Raw genomic sequence first — 24,899 nt, 5'->3', positions numbered from 1 at the left:
CCAACGTTTTGGCCACGTCTTGTCCAACTGTACGATGCCTACTCGTTGCGTCAAATGTAGCGGGAATCACGAACCCAAGAATTGTCCTATTCCCCCAAAGGACAAAGAGCAGGTGGTGGTAGCCCCAGACCCTATTTCTGGTGAGACTGTTACTCACCCTGCACCACCTTGCACTTGCGCAAACTGCGGCTTGGGTCATGCTGCTTGTGCACGTGACTGTCCTCGCCGTCTTGCGATTTTGGCTAGAAAAGCCAATACCAAGGCGGCAACAGAAGCTAGAACTGAGGCTCGATCACTCCGTTTGTCGGCTGTTCGCAATGATTATTCCTTTGCAGCAGCTTCTGAAGGCAAATCTGCCAATAAAAGGTTGACAACTTCGCGCAGTAATACTGCCACTAAAAGTCCTGGTCCTCCTCCTCGTCCAGCTCCTTCAAAATATAGTAATGGGTCGAGTATGGATAACATAGTTCAATTCTTTGGTTCGAACTTTAACCAAAAATGCGAAAGAGCTAAAACATTTGGACCTGTATTCAAAGAAATACAGGCTAAAGCTGGTCTGGAAGCTGCCATGTCTGCATGGCTTCTATTTATTGGTGGAGATGTTGACTTTTAAAGTGACATTTTTAAACGTGAATTCTCTGATCTCTCTAACCAAGAGACATTATCTAAATAACTTTGTAAAAGAACATAAGCCCGATATTATACTAATCGCTGAACACAAACTCAGATCTTCACACAAATTTAGCCTAGACGGCTTTAGATGTTTTCTACAATACAGAGAGGGTGGAAATGGGGGTGGGACTGCAGTGTTAGTTAGAGATAAATATCACTGTGATCGCATCTCCATTTCCACCGGAATAATTGAGTCATGCGTCGTTAAGGTGTCGAGAGACGACGGCTCATTCGTGTACTTTGCATCATCCTACTGCCGACCTTCAACCAGTTTCTCTGCAGCTGATCTCCAACCACTGTTGGATTTGTATATGACTGGAGAAGTTCTTATAGGGGGAGATCTCAATGCCAAACATCCGTCCTGGGGAGGGACGGAAACCAATAGCAATGGCAGAACCCTTGCACTTTTCTTGGCAGATCTACCTAACATCGAAGTTTTCACTTCAGATCGTCCTACTAGACCCCACGACTCTGGAGGTTCCTTTATTGATATATTTCTTCGTACCCCAGGTCTCCCTTTGAATGGTGGTGGTAGTGCTGTGTCGAGCTACGACTTCGAATCGGACCATAGAGCGATCGAGGTGGTCCTTTGTTTAGGTGGATTTTCCATAACAGAAGCTAAAACGTTTCTAAACTTTGACAAAATCAACCTCAACCGCTTTAGGGGAGGGATCTCACAAGGCCTTGAAGAAATCTCTTTGCCGGTAGACAGAAATGTCTCTATGGACGAGATTGATGCAACGGTCAATAATTTAGAAACCGTCTTCAGCAATGCTATAGGCGCCTCGGTTCCTAAACAAAAGTGCAGAAACATGGCACTAGGGAATCTTCCCCCTAGGATTCTTAGTTTCATCCGTGAGCGCAGGAGAATTCGCAGGATTCTTCGGAGGTCAAATGATCCGTCCAGATTCCCTGCCCTGAGAGCAGACATACGGAATCTGGACCACATCATAGACGATTCTATACGAATTTTTGAGCAAGAGCGTTTCCAGGGCTTCTTGGAGGGAATTCAGATAGATAATAGGACATTCGGGCAAGTTAAAGTGGCTGCTGGACTTGTATCCAGGGAACCAATTCGGAACCTAAACGTCGAAAATGGTGGTCAAATCTTCAGCGATCCTTTGAAAGCTGAAGCTCTCGCTGATCATTTGCAGGGTGTGCTGGGTCATGTGGAGGGGCCGGTCGACCATTCGTTCCGCAGTTCAGTTAATGGGACTGCGGAGGAGATGGACGATCGGTCGCCCATGGAAAACTTTAGCGTCACGTTCACTGCGGATGGCGCCTCAATCGACAACACTGAGAGATGGGAGGAAGCAGGATTTATATATCCGAGCTGCGTAGGCAATGCACTCGCTTGTAGACCTAACAAGAAATCCAGTGGTTTGGACAAAATTCCTGACATCGCCTTAAAAAAAGCGGGCAATGTCATTTTTGCCTTTCTGTCCATTCTTTTTAACCACTGCTTGAATATCGGCTACTTCCCAAAAGCGTGGAAGCAAGCCTTAGTGGTTCCCATTTTAAAAAAGGGTTCCCCTCCTGACAAATGCGAAAGCTACAGACCAATTTCCATGTTGTCTGCATTCGGTAAACTCTTCGAATCCTTTATTCTAAGGCGAATTAAAACTATAGTCGAAGACAAAAGAATACTGAAGAATTGCCAATTCGGTTTTCGAACTGGCCACTCAACGTCTCATGCTCTCACAGCGTTCTCTACCTTTGTTGTGAGAGGATTTGACCGGAGATACGGAACCATTGCTGTAGGGCTGGATTTCGCAAGAGCGTTCGATTCAGTCTGGCACAATGGTATCCTATACAAAATGAAACAATTGGGATTTGACTTCCAAACTTGCCGACTAGTAGCCAGCTACCTCAAGGAAAGGGGCTTTAGAGCCAAGGTAGGTGATAGTCTGTCTAGCGAAAGACCAATTTTAGCAGGGGTGCCCCAAGGGTCAATCTTGGGCCCTATGCTATACAATATTTTTGTCTCTGATATACCTGAACCTCCTCCAGGTGGTCTTCAACTCCTCTATGCTGACGATGTAATTTTGGCTATGGCTGGACCTAAAGCTAGCTCTCTGACTTCTCGCCTTAACGAACATCTTGAGGTTCTACATAGATATTTCTCTATGTGGGGCCTCAAGCTGAATGTGGGGAAATGTACGGCGGTTGTTTTTAAGGGAAAATCTAAAGTTGTATACCCTAACTTTAGGTCTTTCAGCCCGATCTTGGAGGTTGGGGGCGAAGCCATAACAATTGCCGACAAAATCCGATATCTTGGCGTAATATTCGACGAAAAGTTCGAATTTATCCGACACGTGGACTTCATTTTGAACAGGGCTAAGAAGATATATTTCGGCTACCACGGTGTTTTGCGCCATAGTGGTGGACTATCCAATCATATCAAACTTTTGATATATAAACAAGTCATAAGACCTGTTGTTGCATATGCTTTCCCAGTCTGGTTCCAGATATCCTCGAGCCAGATGGATAGACTGAGGAGATGGGAAAGATCTATTTTGACTTACTGTCTGGGTTTAAGACCAACAATTAGGAGCGATGGTTCATTTAAGAGACCATCATGTAGGGTAACGTATGACACTGCCAACATTGAAAGAATTGACAGGTTTCTCATGAGATTGGCCCTGAACTACATTGAGGCGGCTCAGAACGTGCAAAATGAGCTGATTGAGGATACCCTGCAATGTTCTTATGACGTAAGTGCCTTAAGCACTAAAAAACACTTACCACCTGCTGCCCTTCCATTGCTTCTCAATGAGGGTTTTTTGTATGATAACGAAGATAAACTAGTATTTTACCATAGAAGGTACAATACAATGAACACCAGCAACACTGTGTACATCACAACACAGTGATTGCTTATAAATCTGTAAATATCTGTAAATAGTAGTCTAAGTTCTCCTTTTTAATTTTAATTTCCTTTCTCATCATTATTATTTTTAGTACTTAATTTAATTTTAACTCTTGCATAAAATATAGAATATTGCCCTTTTTTAAATTGAATTTTTTGGGTTAAACTATTTAAATATTATATAATAAATTTTGTTCGATATTTTGCTAGTGGCCAATCCACAGCATAAATTTATATGATATCAGAAGGTAGCGCAAAGCCACATGTTTATTTATATAAGATAAGACTAGCAATAAGTCATTTTGTATAGGTTTAAGATTTTCTCAATAAATAATGGCTCTAGCCAAAAATGGTAAAATGGGAACACCGCGTGTTGTTGGCATTGTCCAAAATTTTTTTATTTTATTTTATTTTCTTTTTTATTTTTCTCTATTAAATAAAAAAAGAATGAAGTCGATATCTTCATTTTTAACCGAAATAGAGCCAAAATAAAAAACTCAACTGCCTATTATTTTAAGGTAAATGTAAAACATTCGCTATTGATTATGCTCAGTTGTACGTAACTAGATACAATAGTCTATGATTTCCTTTGTAAAACAAAAGTAAAATTCTTTATAAATTTGTTTCGTTTCTCAAAAAACGTAATTTAAGGAGGCAAATTTTCGCAAAATGCATTTATTTTTAACAATATTTAAGAAATTTTAACATTTATTAAAAAACAAGAATTTTTATTGTAAAATTCTTTAAAAAAATTGTCTATATTTCCAAAAAAAGGTAATTTAAGGAGCCAAATTTTCCCAAAATACATTTATTTTTAGCAATATTTAATAAATTTTAACATTTATTAAAAAAACTACAATTTTTGTTAGATTTTTTGATGCCAAATTAATACATACTGGTTATGTTCACTAATAACTAAAGGAAACAGTCAACATTTTCCTTTATAAAACGAAAATAAAACTTCTTGTTCGTTTGTGTGTTTGTGTGCAATAAGTAAACGAAATTGTTTTAAACACACAAGCAATGAAATCAATGGCCATATGAAGCAAAATAAACTATGTTTCTTCGCCAACGACCATACCACGCTGAGTACATCGGTTCTCGTCCGATCACCGAAATTAAGCAGCGTCGGGCGCGGTTAGTACTTAGATGGGGGACCGCTTGGGAACACCGCGTGTTGTTGGCATTGTCCAAAATTTTTTTATTTTATTTTATTTTCTTTTTTATTTTTCTCTATTAAATAAAAAAAGAATGAAGTCGATATCTTCATTTTTAACCGAAATAGAGCCAAAATAAAAAACTCAACTGCCTATTATTTTAAGGTAAATGTAAAACATTCGCTATTGATTATGCTCAGTTGTACGTAACTAGATACAATAGTCTATGATTTCCTTTGTAAAACAAAAGTAAAATTCTTTATAAATTTGTTTCGTTTCTCAAAAAACGTAATTTAAGGAGGCAAATTTTCGCAAAATGCATTTATTTTTAACAATATTTAAGAAATTTTAACATTTATTAAAAAACAAGAATTTTTATTGTAAAATTCTTTAAAAAAATTGTCTATATTTCCAAAAAAAGGTAATTTAAGGAGCCAAATTTTCCCAAAATACATTTATTTTTAGCAATATTTAATAAATTTTAACATTTATTAAAAAAACTACAATTTTTGTTAGATTTTTTGATGCCAAATTAATACATACTGGTTATGTTCACTAATAACTAAAGGAAACAGTCAACATTTTCCTTTATAAAACGAAAATAAAACTTCTTGTTCGTTTGTGTGTTTGTGTGCAATAAGTAAACGAAATTGTTTTAAACACACAAGCAATGAAATCAATGGCCATATGAAGCAAAATAAACTATGTTTCTTCGCCAACGACCATACCACGCTGAGTACATCGGTTCTCGTCCGATCACCGAAATTAAGCAGCGTCGGGCGCGGTTAGTACTTAGATGGGGGACCGCTTGGGAACACCGCGTGTTGTTGGCATTGTCCAAAATTTTTTTATTTTATTTTATTTTCTTTTTTATTTTTCTCTATTAAATAAAAAAAGAATGAAGTCGATATCTACATTTTTAACCGAAATAGAGCCAAAATAAAAAACTCAACTGCCTATTATTTTAAGGTAAATGTAAAACATTCGCTATTGATTATGCTCAGTTGTACGTAACTAGATACAATAGTCTATGATTTCCTTTGTAAAACAAAAGTAAAATTCTTTATAAATTTGTTTCGTTTCTCAAAAAACGTAATTTAAGGAGGCAAATTTTCGCAAAATGCATTTATTTTTAACAATATTTAAGAAATTTTAACATTTATTAAAAAACAAGAATTTTTATTGTAAAATTCTTTAAAAAAATTGTCTATATTTCCAAAAAAAGGTAATTTAAGGAGCCAAATTTTCCCAAAATACATTTATTTTTAGCAATATTTAATAAATTTTAACATTTATTAAAAAAACTACAATTTTTGTTAGATTTTTTGATGCCAAATTAATACATACTGGTTATGTTCACTAATAACTAAAGGAAACAGTCAACATTTTCCTTTATAAAACGAAAATAAAACTTCTTGTTCGTTTGTGTGTTTGTGTGCAATAAGTAAACGAAATTGTTTTAAACACACAAGCAATGAAATCAATGGCCATATGAAGCAAAATAAACTATGTTTCTTCGCCAACGACCATACCACGCTGAGTACATCGGTTCTCGTCCGATCACCGAAATTAAGCAGCGTCGGGCGCGGTTAGTACTTAGATGGGGGACCGCTTGGGAACACCGCGTGTTGTTGGCATTGTCCAAAATTTTTTTATTTTATTTTATTTTCTTTTTTATTTTTCTCTATTAAATAAAAAAAGAATGAAGTCGATATCTTCATTTTTAACCGAAATAGAGCCAAAATAAAAAACTCAACTGCCTATTATTTTAAGGTAAATGTAAAACATTCGCTATTGATTATGCTCAGTTGTACGTAACTAGATACAATAGTCTATGATTTCCTTTGTAAAACAAAAGTAAAATTCTTTATAAATTTGTTTCGTTTCTCAAAAAACGTAATTTAAGGAGGCAAATTTTCGCAAAATGCATTTATTTTTAACAATATTTAAGAAATTTTAACATTTATTAAAAAACAAGAATTTATATTGTAAAATTCTTTAAAAAAATTGTCTATATTTCCAAAAAAAGGTAATTTAAGGAGCCAAATTTTCCCAAAATACATTTATTTTTAGCAATATTTAATAAATTTTAACATTTATTAAAAAAACTACAATTTTTGTTAGATTTTTTGATGCCAAATTAATACATACTGGTTATGTTCACTAATAACTAAAGGAAACAGTCAACATTTTCCTTTATAAAACGAAAATAAAACTTCTTGTTCGTTTGTGTGTTTGTGTGCAATAAGTAAACGAAATTGTTTTAAACACACAAGCAATGAAATCAATGGCCATATGAAGCAAAATAAACTATGTTTCTTCGCCAACGACCATACCACGCTGAGTACATCGGTTCTCGTCCGATCACCGAAATTAAGCAGCGTCGGGCGCGGTTAGTACTTAGATGGGGGACCGCTTGGGAACACCGCGTGTTGTTGGCATTGTCCAAAATTTTTTTATTTTATTTTATTTTCTTTTTTATTTTTCTCTATTAAATAAAAAAAGAATGAAGTCGATATCTTCATTTTTAACCGAAATAGAGCCAAAATAAAAAACTCAACTGCCTATTATTTTAAGGTAAATGTAAAACATTCGCTATTGATTATGCTCAGTTGTACGTAACTAGATACAATAGTCTATGATTTCCTTTGTAAAACAAAAGTAAAATTCTTTATAAATTTGTTTCGTTTCTCAAAAAACGTAATTTAAGGAGGCAAATTTTCGCAAAATGCATTTATTTTTAACAATATTTAAGAAATTTTAACATTTATTAAAAAACAAGAATTTTTATTGTAAAATTCTTTAAAAAAATTGTCTATATTTCCAAAAAAAGGTAATTTAAGGAGCCAAATTTTCCCAAAATACATTTATTTTTAGCAATATTTAATAAATTTTAACATTTATTAAAAAAACTACAATTTTTGTTAGATTTTTTGATGCCAAATTAATACATACTGGTTATGTTCACTAATAACTAAAGGAAACAGTCAACATTTTCCTTTATAAAACGAAAATAAAACTTCTTGTTCGTTTGTGTGTTTGTGTGCAATAAGTAAACGAAATTGTTTTAAACACACAAGCAATGAAATCAATGGCCATATGAAGCAAAATAAACTATGTTTCTTCGCCAACGACCATACCACGCTGAGTACATCGGTTCTCGTCCGATCACCGAAATTAAGCAGCGTCGGGCGCGGTTAGTACTTAGATGGGGGACCGCTTGGGAACACCGCGTGTTGTTGGCATTGTCCAAAATTTTTTTATTTTATTTTATTTTCTTTTTTATTTTTCTCTATTAAATAAAAAAAGAATGAAGTCGATATCTTCATTTTTAACCGAAATAGAGCCAAATTAAAAAACTCAACTGCCTATTATTTTAAGGTAAATGTAAAACATTCGCTATTGATTATGCTCAGTTGTACGTAACTAGATACAATAGTCTATGATTTCCTTTGTAAAACAAAAGTAAAATTCTTTATAAATTTGTTTCGTTTCTCAAAAAACGTAATTTAAGGAGGCAAATTTTCGCAAAATGCATTTATTTTTAACAATATTTAAGAAATTTTAACATTTATTAAAAAACAAGAATTTTTATTGTAAAATTCTTTAAAAAAATTGTCTATATTTCCAAAAAAAGGTAATTTAAGGAGCCAAATTTTCCCAAAATACATTTATTTTTAGCAATATTTAATAAATTTTAACATTTATTAAAAAAACTACAATTTTTGTTAGATTTTTTGATGCCAAATTAATACATACTGGTTATGTTCACTAATAACTAAAGGAAACAGTCAACATTTTCCTTTATAAAACGAAAATAAAACTTCTTGTTCGTTTGTGTGTTTGTGTGCAATAAGTAAACGAAATTGTTTTAAACACACAAGCAATGAAATCAATGGCCATATGAAGCAAAATAAACTATGTTTCTTCGCCAACGACCATACCACGCTGAGTACATCGGTTCTCGTCCGATCACCGAAATTAAGCAGCGTCGGGCGCGGTTAGTACTTAGATGGGGGACCGCTTGGGAACACCGCGTGTTGTTGGCATTGTCCAAAATTTTTTTATTTTATTTTATTTTCTTTTTTATTTTTCTCTATTAAATAAAAAAAGAATGAAGTCGATATCTTCATTTTTAACCGAAATAGAGCCAAAATAAAAAACTCAACTGCTTATTATTTTAAGGTAAATGTAAAACATTCGCTATTGATTATGCTCAGTTGTACGTAACTAGATACAATAGTCTATGATTTCCTTTGTAAAACAAAAGTAAAATTCTTTATAAATTTGTTTCGTTTCTCAAAAAACGTAATTTAAGGAGGCAAATTTTCGCAAAATGCATTTATTTTTAACAATATTTAAGAAATTTTAACATTTATTAAAAAACAAGAATTTTTATTGTAAAATTCTTTAAAAAAATTGTCTATATTTCCAAAAAAAGGTAATTTAAGGAGCCAAATTTTCCCAAAATACATTTATTTTTAGCAATATTTAATAAATTTTAACATTTATTAAAAAAACTACAATTTTTGTTAGATTTTTTGATGCCAAATTAATACATACTGGTTATGTTCACTAATAACTAAAGGAAACAGTCAACATTTTCCTTTATAAAACGAAAATAAAACTTCTTGTTCGTTTGTGTGTTTGTGTGCAATAAGTAAACGAAATTGTTTTAAACACACAAGCAATGAAATCAATGGCCATATGAAGCAAAATAAACTATGTTTCTTCGCCAACGACCATACCACGCTGAGTACATCGGTTCTCGTCCGATCACCGAAATTAAGCAGCGTCGGGCGCGGTTAGTACTTAGATGGGGGACCGCTTGGGAACACCGCGTGTTGTTGGCATTGTCCAAAATTTTTTTATTTTATTTTATTTTCTTTTTTATTTTTCTCTATTAAATAAAAAAAGAATGAAGTCGATATCTTCATTTTTAACCGAAATAGAGCCAAAATAAAAAACTCAACTGCCTATTATTTTAAGGTAAATGTAAAACATTCGCTATTGATTATGCTCAGTTGTACGTAACTAGATACAATAGTCTATGATTTCCTTTGTAAAACAAAAGTAAAATTCTTTATAAATTTGTTTCGTTTCTCAAAAAACGTAATTTAAGGAGGCAAATTTTCGCAAAATGCATTTATTTTTAACAATATTTAAGAAATTTTAACATTTATTAAAAAACAAGAATTTTTATTGTAAAATTCTTTAAAAAAATTGTCTATATTTCCAAAAAAAGGTAATTTAAGGAGCCAAATTTTCCCAAAATACATTTATTTTTAGCAATATTTAATAAATTTTAACATTTATTAAAAAAACTACAATTTTTGTTAGATTTTTTGATGCCAAATTAATACATACTGGTTATGTTCACTAATAACTAAAGGAAACAGTCAACATTTTCCTTTATAAAACGAAAATAAAACTTCTTGTTCGTTTGTGTGTTTGTGTGCAATAAGTAAACGAAATTGTTTTAAACACACAAGCAATGAAATCAATGGCCATATGAAGCAAAATAAACTATGTTTCTTCGCCAACGACCATACCACGCTGAGTACATCGGTTCTCGTCCGATCACCGAAATTAAGCAGCGTCGGGCGCGGTTAGTACTTAGATGGGGGACCGCTTGGGAACACCGCGTGTTGTTGGCATTGTCCAAAATTTTTTTATTTTATTTTATTTTCTTTTTTATTTTTCTCTATTAAATAAAAAAAGAATGAAGTCGATATCTTCATTTTTAACCGAAATAGAGCCAAATTAAAAAACTCAACTGCCTATTATTTTAAGGTAAATGTAAAACATTCGCTATTGATTATGCTCAGTTGTACGTAACTAGATACAATAGTCTATGATTTCCTTTGTAAAACAAAAGTAAAATTCTTTATAAATTTGTTTCGTTTCTCAAAAAACGTAATTTAAGGAGGCAAATTTTCGCAAAATGCATTTATTTTTAACAATATTTAAGAAATTTTAACATTTATTAAAAAACAAGAATTTTTATTGTAAAATTCTTTAAAAAAATTGTCTATATTTCCAAAAAAAGGTAATTTAAGGAGCCAAATTTTCCCAAAATACATTTATTTTTAGCAATATTTAATAAATTTTAACATTTATTAAAAAAACTACAATTTTTGTTAGATTTTTTGATGCCAAATTAATACATACTGGTTATGTTCACTAATAACTAAAGGAAACAGTCAACATTTTCCTTTATAAAACGAAAATAAAACTTCTTGTTCGTTTGTGTGTTTGTGTGCAATAAGTAAACGAAATTGTTTTAAACACACAAGCAATGAAATCAATGGCCATATGAAGCAAAATAAACTATGTTTCTTCGCCAACGACCATACCACGCTGAGTACATCGGTTCTCGTCCGATCACCGAAATTAAGCAGCGTCGGGCGCGGTTAGTACTTAGATGGGGGACCGCTTGGGAACACCGCGTGTTGTTGGCATTGTCCAAAATTTTTTTATTTTATTTTATTTTCTTTTTTATTTTTCTCTATTAAATAAAAAAAGAATGAAGTCGATATCTTCATTTTTAACCGAAATAGAGCCAAAATAAAAAACTCAACTGCCTATTATTTTAAGGTAAATGTAAAACATTCGCTATTGATTATGCTCAGTTGTACGTAACTAGATACAATAGTCTATGATTTCCTTTGTAAAACAAAAGTAAAATTCTTTATAAATTTGTTTCGTTTCTCAAAAAACGTAATTTAAGGAGGCAAATTTTCGCAAAATGCATTTATTTTTAACAATATTTAAGAAATTTTAACATTTATTAAAAAACAAGAATTTTTATTGTAAAATTCTTTAAAAAAATTGTCTATATTTCCAAAAAAAGGTAATTTAAGGAGCCAAATTTTCCCAAAATACATTTATTTTTAGCAATATTTAATAAATTTTAACATTTATTAAAAAAAACTACAATTTTTGTTAGATTTTTTGATGCCAAATTAATACATACTGGTTATGTTCACTAATAACTAAAGGAAACAGTCAACATTTTCCTTTATAAAACGAAAATAAAACTTCTTGTTCGTTTGTGTGTTTGTGTGCAATAAGTAAACGAAATTGTTTTAAACACACAAGCAATGAAATCAATGGCCATATGAAGCAAAATAAACTATGTTTCTTCGCCAACGACCATACCACGCTGAGTACATCGGTTCTCGTCCGATCACCGAAATTAAGCAGCGTCGGGCGCGGTTAGTACTTAGATGGGGGACCGCTTGGGAACACCGCGTGTTGTTGGCATTGTCCAAAATTTTTTTATTTTATTTTATTTTCTTTTTTATTTTTCTCTATTAAATAAAAAAAGAATGAAGTCGATATCTTCATTTTTAACCGAAATAGAGCCAAAATAAAAAACTCAACTGCCTATTATTTTAAGGTAAATGTAAAACATTCGCTATTGATTATGCTCAGTTGTACGTAACTAGATACAATAGTCTATGATTTCCTTTGTAAAACAAAAGTAAAATTCTTTATAAATTTGTTTCGTTTCTCAAAAAACGTAATTTAAGGAGGCAAATTTTCGCAAAATGCATTTATTTTTAACAATATTTAAGAAATTTTAACATTTATTAAAAAACAAGAATTTTTATTGTAAAATTCTTTAAAAAAATTGTCTATATTTCCAAAAAAAGGTAATTTAAGGAGCCAAATTTTCCCAAAATACATTTATTTTTAGCAATATTTAATAAATTTTAACATTTATTAAAAAAAACTACAATTTTTGTTAGATTTTTTGATGCCAAATTAATACATACTGGTTATGTTCACTAATAACTAAAGGAAACAGTCAACATTTTCCTTTATAAAACGAAAATAAAACTTCTTGTTCGTTTGTGTGTTTGTGTGCAATAAGTAAACGAAATTGTTTTAAACACACAAGCAATGAAATCAATGGCCATATGAAGCAAAATAAACTATGTTTCTTCGCCAACGACCATACCACGCTGAGTACATCGGTTCTCGTCCGATCACCGAAATTAAGCAGCGTCGGGCGCGGTTAGTACTTAGATGGGGGACCGCTTGGGAACACCGCGTGTTGTTGGCATTGTCCAAAATTTTTTTATTTTATTTTATTTTCTTTTTTATTTTTCTCTATTAAATAAAAAAAGAATGAAGTCGATATCTTCATTTTTAACCGAAATAGAGCCAAAATAAAAAACTCAACTGCCTATTATTTTAAGGTAAATGTAAAACATTCGCTATTGATTATGCTCAGTTGTACGTAACTAGATACAATAGTCTATGATTTCCTTTGTAAAACAAAAGTAAAATTCTTTATAAATTTGTTTCGTTTCTCAAAAAACGTAATTTAAGGAGGCAAATTTTCGCAAAATGCATTTATTTTTAACAATATTTAAGAAATTTTAACATTTATTAAAAAACAAGAATTTTTATTGTAAAATTCTTTAAAAAAATTGTCTATATTTCCAAAAAAAGGTAATTTAAGGAGCCAAATTTTCCCAAAATACATTTATTTTTAGCAATATTTAATAAATTTTAACATTTATTAAAAAAACTACAATTTTTGTTAGATTTTTTGATGCCAAATTAATACATACTGGTTATGTTCACTAATAACTAAAGGAAACAGTCAACATTTTCCTTTATAAAACGAAAATAAAACTTCTTGTTCGTTTGTGTGTTTGTGTGCAATAAGTAAACGAAATTGTTTTAAACACACAAGCAATGAAATCAATGGCCATATGAAGCAAAATAAACTATGTTTCTTCGCCAACGACCATACCACGCTGAGTACATCGGTTCTCGTCCGATCACCGAAATTAAGCAGCGTCGGGCGCGGTTAGTACTTAGATGGGGGACCGCTTGGGAACACCGCGTGTTGTTGGCATTGTCCAAAATTTTTTTATTTTATTTTATTTTCTTTTTTATTTTTCTCTATTAAATAAAAAAAGAATGAAGTCGATATCTTCATTTTTAACCGAAATAGAGCCAAAATAAAAAACTCAACTGCCTATTATTTTAAGGTAAATGTAAAACATTCGCTATTGATTATGCTCAGTTGTACGTAACTAGATACAATAGTCTATGATTTCCTTTGTAAAACAAAAGTAAAATTCTTTATAAATTTGTTTCGTTTCTCAAAAAACGTAATTTAAGGAGGCAAATTTTCGCAAAATGCATTTATTTTTAACAATATTTAAGAAATTTTAACATTTATTAAAAAACAAGAATTTTTATTGTAAAATTCTTTAAAAAAATTGTCTATATTTCCAAAAAAAGGTAATTTAAGGAGCCAAATTTTCCCAAAATACATTTATTTTTAGCAATATTTAATAAATTTTAACATTTATTAAAAAAACTACAATTTTTGTTAGATTTTTTGATGCCAAATTAATACATACTGGTTATGTTCACTAATAACTAAAGGAAACAGTCAACATTTTCCTTTATAAAACGAAAATAAAACTTCTTGTTCGTTTGTGTGTTTGTGTGCAATAAGTAAACGAAATTGTTTTAAACACACAAGCAATGAAATCAATGGCCATATGAAGCAAAATAAACTATGTTTCTTCGCCAACGACCATACCACGCTGAGTACATCGGTTCTCGTCCGATCACCGAAATTAAGCAGCGTCGGGCGCGGTTAGTACTTAGATGGGGGACCGCTTGGGAACACCGCGTGTTGTTGGCATTGTCCAAAATTTTTTTATTTTATTTTATTTTCTTTTTTATTTTTCTCTATTAAATAAAAAAAGAATGAAGTCGATATCTTCATTTTTAACCGAAATAGAGCCAAAATAAAAAACTCAACTGCCTATTATTTTAAGGTAAATGTAAAACATTCGCTATTGATTATGCTCAGTTGTACGTAACTAGATACAATAGTCTATGATTTCCTTTGTAAAACAAAAGTAAAATTCTTTATAAATTTGTTTCGTTTCTCAAAAAACGTAATTTAAGGAGGCAAATTTTCGCAAAATGCATTTATTTTTAACAATATTTAAGAAATTTTAACATTTATTAAAAAACAAGAATTTTTATTGTAAAATTCTTTAAAAAAATTGTCTATATTTCCAAAAAAAGGTAATTTAAGGAGCCAAATTTTCCCAAAATACATTTATTTTTAGCAATATTTAATAAATTTTAACATTTATTAAAAAAACTACAATTTTTGTTAGATTTTTTGATGCCAAATTAATACATACTGGTTATGTTCACTAATAACTAAAGGAAACAGTCAACATTTTCCTTTATAAAACGAAAATAAAACTTCTTGTTCGTTTGTGTGTTTGTGTGCAATAAGTAAACGAAATTGTTTTAAACACACAAGCAATGAAATCAATGGCCATATGAAGCAAAATAAACTATGTTTCTTCGCCAACGACCATACCACGCTGAGTACATCGGTTCTCGTCCGATCACCGAAATTAAGCAGCGTCGGGCGCGGTTAGTACTTAGATGGGGGACCGCTTGGGAACACCGCGTGTTGTTGGCATTGTCCAAAATTTTTTTATTTTATTTTATTTTCTTTTTTATTTTTCTCTATTAAATAAAAAAAGAATGAAGTCGATATCTTCATTTTTAACCGAAATAGAGCCAAAATAAAAAACTCAACTGCCTATTATTTTAAGGTAAATGTAAAACATTCGCTATTGATTATGCTCAGTTGTACGTAACTAGATACAATAGTCTATGATTTCCTTTGTAAAACAAAAGTAAAATTCTTTATAAATTTGTTTCGTTTCTCAAAAAACGTAATTTAAGGAGGCAAATTTTCGCAAAATGCATTTATTTTTAACAATATTTAAGAAATTTTAACATTTATTAAAAAACAAGAATTTTTATTGTAAAATTCTTTAAAAAAATTGTCTATATTTCCAAAAAAAGGTAATTTAAGGAGCCAAATTTTCCCAAAATACATTTATTTTTAGCAATATTTAATAAATTTTAACATTTATTAAAAAAACTACAATTTTTGTTAGATTTTTTGATGCCAAATTAATACATACTGGTTATGTTCACTAATAACTAAAGGAAACAGTCAACATTTTCCTTTATAAAACGAAAATAAAACTTCTTGTTCGTTTGTGTGTTTGTGTGCAATAAGTAAACGAAATTGTTTTAAACACACAAGCAATGAAATCAATGGCCATATGAAGCAAAATAAACTATGTTTCTTCGCCAACGACCATACCACGCTGAGTACATCGGTTCTCGTCCGATCACCGAAATTAAGCATTCTGTGTTGTGCTGTCGTGAAGTGAAGATCGAAATATCAAATAGTGAAAAGTGATTATTTGTGATAATAACTAGTGGCAGTGAAAAATCTTATCTTTTAAGATAAGTAGAGATAAAAAATTTTGTTGAATTATTCAAGAAATTGAATAATATTGGCAGTTTTTGTGTGGTCTCTCAAACCATTGAGAACCGCATAGAAGGCAGAGGAGATGGACTTTATACTAGATCCTGGCGAAACGGCAGCACAAGGTGATGTGGTTGTTTCCAACAACATAAACAGTCCACAGCTGGCGGGCGAAGTTAATCCCGTCAGCACACCAGAGTCGACGCTAAAACCTTTTAACGGCGTCAAACCAGCAAGAAGACGAATTTCTGTTACAACAAACTTGGCAGCAAATTCAAATATGCAGACTCCAGAGTCGATGGCAACTAAAACCATCGGCGTCAGCGAAGTCGTTGGCGGTGGTAATGAAGTGGTGTCCGATGCAAGCAGCAAAGCGGACGGATTCTCCGTTGTAGAATCACGCAAAAGGAGAAAGAAGAAGAATAGTGATGAAGAATCATCCGAAGTCATGAAACTGAATGCGCAAATTAAACAATTGCAGAAGGCATTAGCTGAAGCAAAAGAGTATATCAACATGCTAACTTTTAAATATGCTGAACTGGTAGAGCAGTCTAAAAATACTGCAAGAACAAAAGAAGCTGAGTCAATGGCAATTGACACATTAGCCAGTCAAGGTGACTGGGCTGCTGAGGTAGCCGAAAACCTCAGTACGGCGATGATGAACAATGGTACTGCACCGCCGGTAGTACCCAACAAGGCACAGGGCGAGGCCTACATCTCCCAGCATCGAGTGGACACGAAGGTCCCACAGCAACAACAAGTGAAGACGGCAGAAAGTGCTAAGTTCAGTTGCCCCCAGAGTACAGAAGCGGCAGCAAATATTTTGACGGCGACATCAACCACTGCAAAAGGCACGAAAGGCGCGGTGTCGAATGCAAAAAAGAATACAACAAATGTCAAGAAGGATGTGAAATTGCCTCCAATCACGGTGTACGGAGTCAGCCAAAAGCAGATGAAAGATTTATTAGACCAAAAATTGGGCCGTGGTAAGTTTACAATTGATATGGTTAGAAAGGATGTTTTAGCAATCAAAATAGTAGGGATAGAGAACTTCCAAGCTATTAGACAATTATTAATGGATAGGAAGTATGATTTTCATACTCACACACCCAAAGAATTGTTGCCACATACGTTAGCAATATATAGATTATCAAATGAGTTTTCCCAACAAAGTGTTGAAGATTTTCTCCTTAATGAAACTGGCATTCAGATGGAGTTATTGGGACTGCGCAATATTTCTGAGAGCAAATGGCTCCTAAATTTAGGCAGAAATTCCGATATTAAAAGTGTTTTCAAACTAAAGGATATCTTTGGTTGTAACGTTATCATACGCAGGGAAAAGAGTAAAGGTTATATGCAGTGTTTCCGTTGCCAGAGATTCGGGCATATTGCTTCAAACTGCGGTATGCCTGAACGCTGTGTTAAGTGCGGTGGTCCACATCGCTCAGCAGATTGTTCCCTAGCTTCCAAGGAACAAGAATTAAGCGGTGCTGTAGAAAAACAGCCTATTCGTTGCGTCAATTGTGACGCCGAGGGCCATACTGCGGGTTCCCCCGACTGCCCAAAGAAAAAAGCTTATTTAGCTAAAATTACAAATAAGAAGGTAGAGGCCGCCGCTAAGAAGGAGGCGCGCTCAATTCATCTCGCAACCGTACGAGAAAATATATCATATGCTGCTGCAATGGGTGCTCGTCCCAACCCTAAGCCAGCAGCACCAGCTTCCAGGTTGACGATTCCCCCCAAATCGAATGCTGGCATGCAACCACAGCCAAATGGTTACATGTTTGAAGCTTGTAAGAAAAGGTTCGGTGATTGTTTCTTTGAAACTATGGTTAAATTCAGAGAGTTTTCTCCGCAATTTAGACGTATTGCTGCGGAAAAGGGAGAAGAGGAAGCCGTAAAGGCTTTACAATATAGTATGCTTTATAATGTCTAACAATATTAAATGTTTTTTCCTTAACGCGAATTCGCTAGTTTCTATAACTCGTCGACATTACTTAAAGAACTTTATAAATGAACACAAACCAGAAATTTTATTAATTGCTGAGCATAAGCTTGCACATAGGCATAATTTTATACTTGAGGGATTTCAAATATTTAAACAAATTAGAGAAGAAGGTGGTGGAGGGACTGCTATTTTTATTAAGGAAGGTTTACGGTGTGACAGAATAGTTCTGACTACTGGACAAATTGAAAACTGCTGTGTAAAGGTATGGAGGGAGAATGGATCTCAAATCACATTTGCCTCTTTATACCATCGTCCGGGTATAGCATTTCGACCAGCTGATCTTGACCCTATATTAAACTTAGGTAGTACAGGTGAGGTGGTCATAGGTATGGACCTTAATGCAAAGCACCCCTCATGGGGTGGTAACATAACTGACAGCAGGGGTCGGGCTTTGGATAATCACCTTATCCAATATCCGAATTTTAGAGCATACCCTGCGAACAGACCAACTAGGCCGAATATTAGTACAGATTCGTACATTGACTTTTTTCTGATTACCCCCGGAATCTTTTTGGAGACGGGAGATAGCCCTTTAAGATCCTTTGACTTCGAATCTGACCATAGAGCCATTGAGATCACAATCATCGGTGGCAATCTGGTCAGATCTGAAGTTCGCACGTACAATGACTATAGTCATATGAACGTGCGAAATTTTCAAAGGAAAATCCGCCAAGGTCTTCAAACCTGTGCCTTGCCTACCAACCGAAATGTTAGCATAGAGGAGATTGATGAGAGCATCGATGAACTCTCCAATATTTTTCGAGATGCCATAGATACCTCTGTTCCCAAAGTGCGTGCGGGAAAAGGGGTTCTTGGGAACTTACCTCCTCGAATTATGAGGTTCATTCGTGAGAGACGTAGGGTAACCCGAACTTTACGTAGAACTACAGACCCTGATCGTATTCCTATACTAAGGGCAGATATAAGAAATATGGACAAAATAATACATGACTCCATAATTATATTTGAGAGGGAGAGGAAGAAAAGCTTCCTACAAAATATAAGAGTTGACAGTAAGACATACAGTAATGTAAAGCGAATGGCAGGTCTTGCAAGGAGGGATCCTGTGGGAGACCTTCTTGACTCAAACTCAAATCGAGTTTATAATGAAAATGTAAAAGCTGAACTCTTAGCTGATCATGCTGAGCAAGTGTACTTAGATAATACGGGGACTAATGGCAGTAGCTTCAGGCAGTCTTTAGTAAATGGTACAATGGGAATTGAGAATCATCTGCCACTAATCACATTCTCAGAAAATTTTCCGGCTGACGGGTCCTCCATTGTAGATGACATGTCTTGGGAGGACTATGGATTTGTAAAAAATGAAGATGTTGGACATGCCCTCTCAGCAAGGCCATCCAAAAAATCAACTGGACTCGACAATATCCCTGATATTGCACTCAAAAAAGCTGGCAATGCCATAATAACATTCCTTGTGATACTTTTTAACCATTGCCTAAATTTGGGATATTTCCCAAAGGCATGGAAAGCCGCTATGATGGTACCGATTCTAAAGCCTGGGTCTGATCCTGCCCTCTGTGCAAGTTATCGACCGATTTCGCTTCTATCTCCTTTTGGGAAGTTATATGAATTCATTATCCTACATAGGATTAAAAAACATGTAAAGATGAGAGGGACCCTAAAGGACACCCAATTTGGTTTCAGGCCTGAGCACTCGACCTCCCACGCTCTATCTGCATTTGCAGATTACGTGAGTGATGGTCTTAACAGAAAGAAAGGCACTATCGCGGTAGGATTAGACTTCTCCAAAGCCTTTGACACCGTCTGGCATGAGGGGATCCTACACAAGCTGCAACGGTTTGGCTTCAACAGACAAACATGCAGACTTGTCGCGAGTTTTTTAAAGGGTCGGTCCTTTAGGGTCAAAGTGGCCGACCGGCTATCCAGCTCCAGAATTGTTAAAGCAGGTGTCCCACAGGGATCCTTATTAGGACCCATGCTTTTTAATATATATGTCAGCGACATACCCGATCCTCCACAGGGTGGCCTTTTGCTGACATACGCCGATGATGTATTGCTGGCACTACGAGGCGCTAGTGCCAGAATTATAAATAATACATTGAATTTATATCTGGAAGATCTACACCAATATTTTAGAAAATGGGGGCTAAGATTAAATCCTAGAAAATGTACTGCGGTTTTATTTAAGGGAATACCAAAAACAACCTACCCGAATTTTAATTCATATGCACCAACCATAGAAATAGGTGGAGAATCGATCCGTAACTCAGATAGTATAAAATATCTTGGGGTCATTTTCCATGATAGATTTGACTACTGTAGACATGTGGACTACATGTTGAGAAAGGCAAAGGGGATATTCTTTGGCTACCAAAAGCTGCTGAGTATGAGGGAGGGACTCTCAGCTGAAGTCAAGTTCCTCATTTACAAACAGATTATCAGGCCTACACTAGCATACGCCTTCCCCGCATGGTTTGGATTATCATCCTGCCAAATGGACAGGCTAAGAAGGTGGGAAAGAAAAATAATCCGATCATGCCTGGGACTAGGCCCAACTATTCTTGAAGATGGCACTTTTAGGAGCCCTTCATGTCGAAGAGTTTATGATGGCTACCAATGTGACCGTATCGATGTGTTCCTTGTAAAAGGAGCCTTACGGTTCCTAGATAAAAGTACTGACATTGATAACGACATTATCAAAGAATTCCTTGCCTGCGAAGAGGACATTGAAATGATTAAGACTTGGAAGTATTTGCCACCTGCAGCCCTCCAGAAACTTAATGATGAGAACTTACTCTTTAGTGAGGGAAAACTCATTTTTTATCATCGAAGGTACCACAGCTTTAACATGGAAGATACTGTGTATATTACCACACAATAAAATATGTCGAACTAGGGTTAAGTTGATTACCACGGCCCAATAATAAAAACTGTAAATATTAATATTAGTTAACACTAGAATAAGTTGTAAATAGTAAATTAAGTTTGTAGCTTTAAGTAGTAGTTTTAAGTACTTATAAAAAAACTGAATTCCTTTTTTTAATAGTTCTAATTTTCAAGGATTATTTAATTGAATTTATCTGAAATATAATAAAGCAGTCTTGTTGCAGTTAAACTCAACATATAAAAATTGAAATTTTAAGGCCTGAAACTGTATTAGGCATATTGATATAAGCAGATAGAAATAAGTCACAATTTCTTGTATAGATGTAAGATGTTTTGAACTAATAAATGTGGCTAAGCCAAAAATCAAAAAAAAACCGAAATTAAGCAGCGTCGGGCGCGGTTAGTACTTAGATGGGGGACCGCTTGGGAACACCGCGTGTTGTTGGCATTGTCCAAAATTTTTTTATTTTATTTTATTTTCTTTTTTATTTTTCTCTATTAAATAAAAAAAGAATGAAGTCGATATCTTCATTTTTAACCGAAATAGAGCCAAAATAAAAAACTCAACTGCCTATTATTTTAAGGTAAATGTAAAACATTCGCTATTGATTATGCTCAGTTGTACGTAACTAGATACAATAGTCTATGATTTCCTTTGTAAAACAAAAGTAAAATTCTTTATAAATTTGTTTCGTTTCTCAAAAAACGTAATTTAAGGAGGCAAATTTTCGCAAAATGCATTTATTTTTAACAATATTTAAGAAATTTTAACATTTATTAAAAAACAAGAATTTTTATTGTAAAATTCTTTAAAAAAATTGTCTATATTTCCAAAAAAAGGTAATTTAAGGAGCCAAATTTTCCCAAAATACATTTATTTTTAGCAATATTTAATAAATTTTAACATTTATTAAAAAAACTACAATTTTTGTTAGATTTTTTGATGCCAAATTAATACATACTGGTTATGTTCACTAATAACTAAAGGAAACAGTCAACATTTTCCTTTATAAAACGAAAATAAAACTTCTTGTTCGTTTGTGTGTTTGTGTGCAATAAGTAAACGAAATTGTTTTAAACACACAAGCAATGAAATCAATGGCCATATGAAGCAAAATAAACTATGTTTCTTCGCCAACGACCATACCACGCTGAGTACATCGGTTCTCGTCCGATCACCGAAATTAAGCAGCGTCGGGCGCGGTTAGTACTTAGATGGGGGACCGCTTGGGAACACCGCGTGTTGTTGGCATTGTCCAAAATTTTTTTATTTTATTTTATTTTCTTTTTTATTTTTCTCTATTAAATAAAAAAAGAATGAAGTCGATATCTTCATTTTTAACCGAAATAGAGCCAAATTAAAAAACTCAACTGCCTATTATTTTAAGGTAAATGTAAAACATTCGCTATTGATTATGCTCAGTTGTACGTAACTAGATACAATAGTCTATGATTTCCTTTGTAAAACAAAAGTAAAATTCTTTATAAATTTGTTTCGTTTCTCAAAAAACGTAATTTAAGGAGGCAAATTTTCGCAAAATGCATTTATTTTTAACAATATTTAAGAAATTTTAACATTTATTAAAAAACAAGAATTTTTATTGTAAAATTCTTTAAAAAAATTGTCTATATTTCCAAAAAAAGGTAATTTAAGGAGCCAAATTTTCCCAAAATACATTTATTTTTAGCAATATTTAATAAATTTTAACATTTATTAAAAAAACTACAATTTTTGTTAGATTTTTTGATGCCAAATTAATACATACTGGTTATGTTCACTAATAACTAAAGGAAACAGTCAACATTTTCCTTTATAAAACGAAAATAAAACTTCTTGTTCGTTTGTGTGTTTGTGTGCAATAAGTAAACGAAATTGTTTTAAACACACAAGCAATGAAATCAATGGCCATATGAAGCAAAATAAACTATGTTTCTTCGCCAACGACCATACCACGCTGAGTACATCGGTTCTCGTCCGATCACCGAAATTAAGCAGCGTCGGGCGCGGTTAGTACTTAGATGGGGGACCGCTTGGGAACACCGCGTGTTGTTGGCATTGTCCAAAATTTTTTTATTTCATTTTATTTTCTTTTTTATTTTTCTCTATTAAATAAAAAAATAATGAAGTCGATATCTTCATTTTTAACCGAAATAGAGCCAAAATAAAAAACTCAACTGCTTATTATTTTAAGGTAAATGTAAAACATTCGCTATTGATTATGCTCAGTTGTATGTAGCTAGATACAAAAGTCTATGATTTCCTTTGTAAAACAAAAGTAAAATTCTTTATAAATTTGTTTCGTTTCTCAAAAAAGGAAATTTAAGGAGGCAAATTTTCGCAAAATGCATTTATTTTTAACAATATTTAAGAAATTTTAACATTTATTAAAAAACAAGAATTTTTATTGTAAATTTCTTTAAAAAATTTGTCTTAATTTCCAAAAAAGGTATTTTAGGGAGCCAAATTTTCCCAAAATACATTTATTTTTAGCAAAATTTAATAAATTTTAACATTTATTAAAAAAACTACAATTTTTGTTAGATTTTTTGATGCCAAATTAATACATACTGGTTATGTTCACTAATAACTAAAGGAAACAGTCAACATTTTCCTTTATAAAACGAAAATAAAACTTCTTGTTCGTTTGTGTGTTTGTGTGCAATAAGTAAACGAAATTGTCTTAAACACACAAGCAATGAAATCAATGGCCATATGAAACAAAATAAACTATGTTTCTTCGCCAACGACCATACCACGCTGAGTACATCGGTTCTCGTCCGATCACCGAAATTAAGCAGCGTCGGGCGCGGTTAGTACTTAGATGGGGGACCGCTTGGGAACACCGCGTGTTGTTGGCATTGTCCAAAATTTTTTTATTTCATTTTATTTTCTTTTTTATTTTTCTCTATTAAATAAAAAAAGAATGAAGTCGATATCTTCATTTTTAACCGAAATAGAGCCAAAATAAAAAACTCAACTGCTTATTATTTTAAGGTAAATGTAAAACATTCGCTATTGATTATGCTCAGTTGTATGTAGCTAGATACAAAAGTCTATGATTTCCTTTGTAAAACAAAAGTAAAATTCTTTATAAATTTGTTTCGTTTCTCAAAAAAGGTAATTTAAGGAGGCAAATTTTCGCAAAATGCATTTATTTTTAACAATATTTAAGAAATTTTAACATTTATTAAAAAACAAGAATTTTTATTGTAAATTTCTTTAAAAAATTTGTCTTAATTTCCAAAAAAGGTATTTTAGGGAGCCAAATTTTCCCAAAATACATTTATTTTTAGCAAAATTTAATAAATTTTAACATTTATTAAAAAAACTACAATTTTTGTTAGATTTTTTGATGCCAAATTAATACATACTGGTTATGTTCACTAATAACTAAAGGAAACAGTCAACATTTTCCTTTATAAAACGAAAATAAAACTTCTTGTTCGTTTGTGTGTTTGTGTGCAATAAGTAAACGAAATTGTCTTAAACACACAAGCAATGAAATCAATGGCCATATGAAACAAAATAAACTATGTTTCTTCGCCAACGACCATACCACGCTGAGTACATCGGTTCTCGTCCGATCACCGAAATTAAGCAGCGTCGGGCGCGGTTAGTACTTAGATGGGGGACCGCTTGGGAACACCGCGTGTTGTTGGCATTGTCCAAAATTTTTTTATTTCATTTTATTTTCTTTTTTATTTTTCTCTATTAAATAAAAAAAGAATGAAGTCGATATCTTCATTTTTAACCGAAATAGAGCCAAAATAAAAAACTCAACTGCTTATTATTTTAAGGTAAATGTAAAACATTCGCTATTGATTATGCTCAGTTGTATGTAGCTAGATACAAAAGTCTATGATTTCCTTTGTAAAACAAAAGTAAAATTCTTTATAAATTTGTTTCGTTTCTCAAAAAAGGTAATTTAAGGAGGCAAATTTTCGCAAAATGCATTTATTTTTAACAATATTTAA

At 32.9% G+C, this 24,899-nt stretch overlaps 18 non-coding genes across 18 annotated transcripts; all 18 read left to right on the top strand.

The window, feature by feature from the left end:
- Positions 1 to 4,608: 4,608 nt before the first annotated feature.
- Positions 4,609 to 4,727, top strand: LOC141388308 (5S ribosomal RNA). The gene has a single exon (XR_012408812.1). It is a non-coding gene; the product is annotated as a 5S ribosomal RNA (ribosomal RNA).
- Positions 4,728 to 5,412: 685 nt separating this feature from the next.
- Positions 5,413 to 5,531, top strand: LOC141388307 (5S ribosomal RNA). Its single transcript, XR_012408811.1, has one exon. It is a non-coding gene; the product is annotated as a 5S ribosomal RNA (ribosomal RNA).
- A 685-nt stretch (positions 5,532 to 6,216) lies between these two features.
- LOC141388306 (5S ribosomal RNA) lies at positions 6,217 to 6,335 on the top strand. The gene has a single exon (XR_012408810.1). It is a non-coding gene; the product is annotated as a 5S ribosomal RNA (ribosomal RNA).
- Positions 6,336 to 7,020: 685 nt separating this feature from the next.
- On the top strand, positions 7,021 to 7,139 carry LOC141388305 (5S ribosomal RNA). The gene has a single exon (XR_012408809.1). It is a non-coding gene; the product is annotated as a 5S ribosomal RNA (ribosomal RNA).
- Positions 7,140 to 7,824: 685 nt separating this feature from the next.
- LOC141388304 (5S ribosomal RNA) lies at positions 7,825 to 7,943 on the top strand. Its single transcript, XR_012408808.1, has one exon. It is a non-coding gene; the product is annotated as a 5S ribosomal RNA (ribosomal RNA).
- Positions 7,944 to 8,628: 685 nt separating this feature from the next.
- Positions 8,629 to 8,747, top strand: LOC141388303 (5S ribosomal RNA). The gene has a single exon (XR_012408806.1). It is a non-coding gene; the product is annotated as a 5S ribosomal RNA (ribosomal RNA).
- Positions 8,748 to 9,432: 685 nt separating this feature from the next.
- Positions 9,433 to 9,551, top strand: LOC141388301 (5S ribosomal RNA). Its single transcript, XR_012408804.1, has one exon. It is a non-coding gene; the product is annotated as a 5S ribosomal RNA (ribosomal RNA).
- A 685-nt stretch (positions 9,552 to 10,236) lies between these two features.
- LOC141388300 (5S ribosomal RNA) lies at positions 10,237 to 10,355 on the top strand. Its single transcript, XR_012408803.1, has one exon. It is a non-coding gene; the product is annotated as a 5S ribosomal RNA (ribosomal RNA).
- A 685-nt stretch (positions 10,356 to 11,040) lies between these two features.
- LOC141388298 (5S ribosomal RNA) lies at positions 11,041 to 11,159 on the top strand. The gene has a single exon (XR_012408802.1). It is a non-coding gene; the product is annotated as a 5S ribosomal RNA (ribosomal RNA).
- Positions 11,160 to 11,845: 686 nt separating this feature from the next.
- LOC141388297 (5S ribosomal RNA) lies at positions 11,846 to 11,964 on the top strand. Its single transcript, XR_012408801.1, has one exon. It is a non-coding gene; the product is annotated as a 5S ribosomal RNA (ribosomal RNA).
- Positions 11,965 to 12,650: 686 nt separating this feature from the next.
- LOC141388296 (5S ribosomal RNA) lies at positions 12,651 to 12,769 on the top strand. The gene has a single exon (XR_012408800.1). It is a non-coding gene; the product is annotated as a 5S ribosomal RNA (ribosomal RNA).
- A 685-nt stretch (positions 12,770 to 13,454) lies between these two features.
- On the top strand, positions 13,455 to 13,573 carry LOC141388295 (5S ribosomal RNA). The gene has a single exon (XR_012408799.1). It is a non-coding gene; the product is annotated as a 5S ribosomal RNA (ribosomal RNA).
- Positions 13,574 to 14,258: 685 nt separating this feature from the next.
- On the top strand, positions 14,259 to 14,377 carry LOC141388294 (5S ribosomal RNA). Its single transcript, XR_012408798.1, has one exon. It is a non-coding gene; the product is annotated as a 5S ribosomal RNA (ribosomal RNA).
- Positions 14,378 to 15,062: 685 nt separating this feature from the next.
- On the top strand, positions 15,063 to 15,181 carry LOC141388293 (5S ribosomal RNA). Its single transcript, XR_012408797.1, has one exon. It is a non-coding gene; the product is annotated as a 5S ribosomal RNA (ribosomal RNA).
- A 6,876-nt stretch (positions 15,182 to 22,057) lies between these two features.
- Positions 22,058 to 22,176, top strand: LOC141388292 (5S ribosomal RNA). Its single transcript, XR_012408796.1, has one exon. It is a non-coding gene; the product is annotated as a 5S ribosomal RNA (ribosomal RNA).
- A 685-nt stretch (positions 22,177 to 22,861) lies between these two features.
- Positions 22,862 to 22,980, top strand: LOC141388291 (5S ribosomal RNA). The gene has a single exon (XR_012408795.1). It is a non-coding gene; the product is annotated as a 5S ribosomal RNA (ribosomal RNA).
- A 684-nt stretch (positions 22,981 to 23,664) lies between these two features.
- LOC141388289 (5S ribosomal RNA) lies at positions 23,665 to 23,783 on the top strand. Its single transcript, XR_012408793.1, has one exon. It is a non-coding gene; the product is annotated as a 5S ribosomal RNA (ribosomal RNA).
- A 684-nt stretch (positions 23,784 to 24,467) lies between these two features.
- Positions 24,468 to 24,586, top strand: LOC141388288 (5S ribosomal RNA). The gene has a single exon (XR_012408792.1). It is a non-coding gene; the product is annotated as a 5S ribosomal RNA (ribosomal RNA).
- Positions 24,587 to 24,899: the final 313 nt, after the last annotated feature.

Source organism: Musca autumnalis, unplaced genomic scaffold (genome assembly GCF_047663935.1).
Source record: "Musca autumnalis isolate F117 unplaced genomic scaffold, ASM4766393v1 scaffold_92, whole genome shotgun sequence".
Classification (NCBI taxonomy): Eukaryota; Metazoa; Arthropoda; class Insecta; order Diptera; family Muscidae; genus Musca; species Musca autumnalis.
The sequence above is the reverse complement of the archived record's forward strand: the minus strand, read 5'-3'. Positions and strand labels throughout refer to the sequence as shown.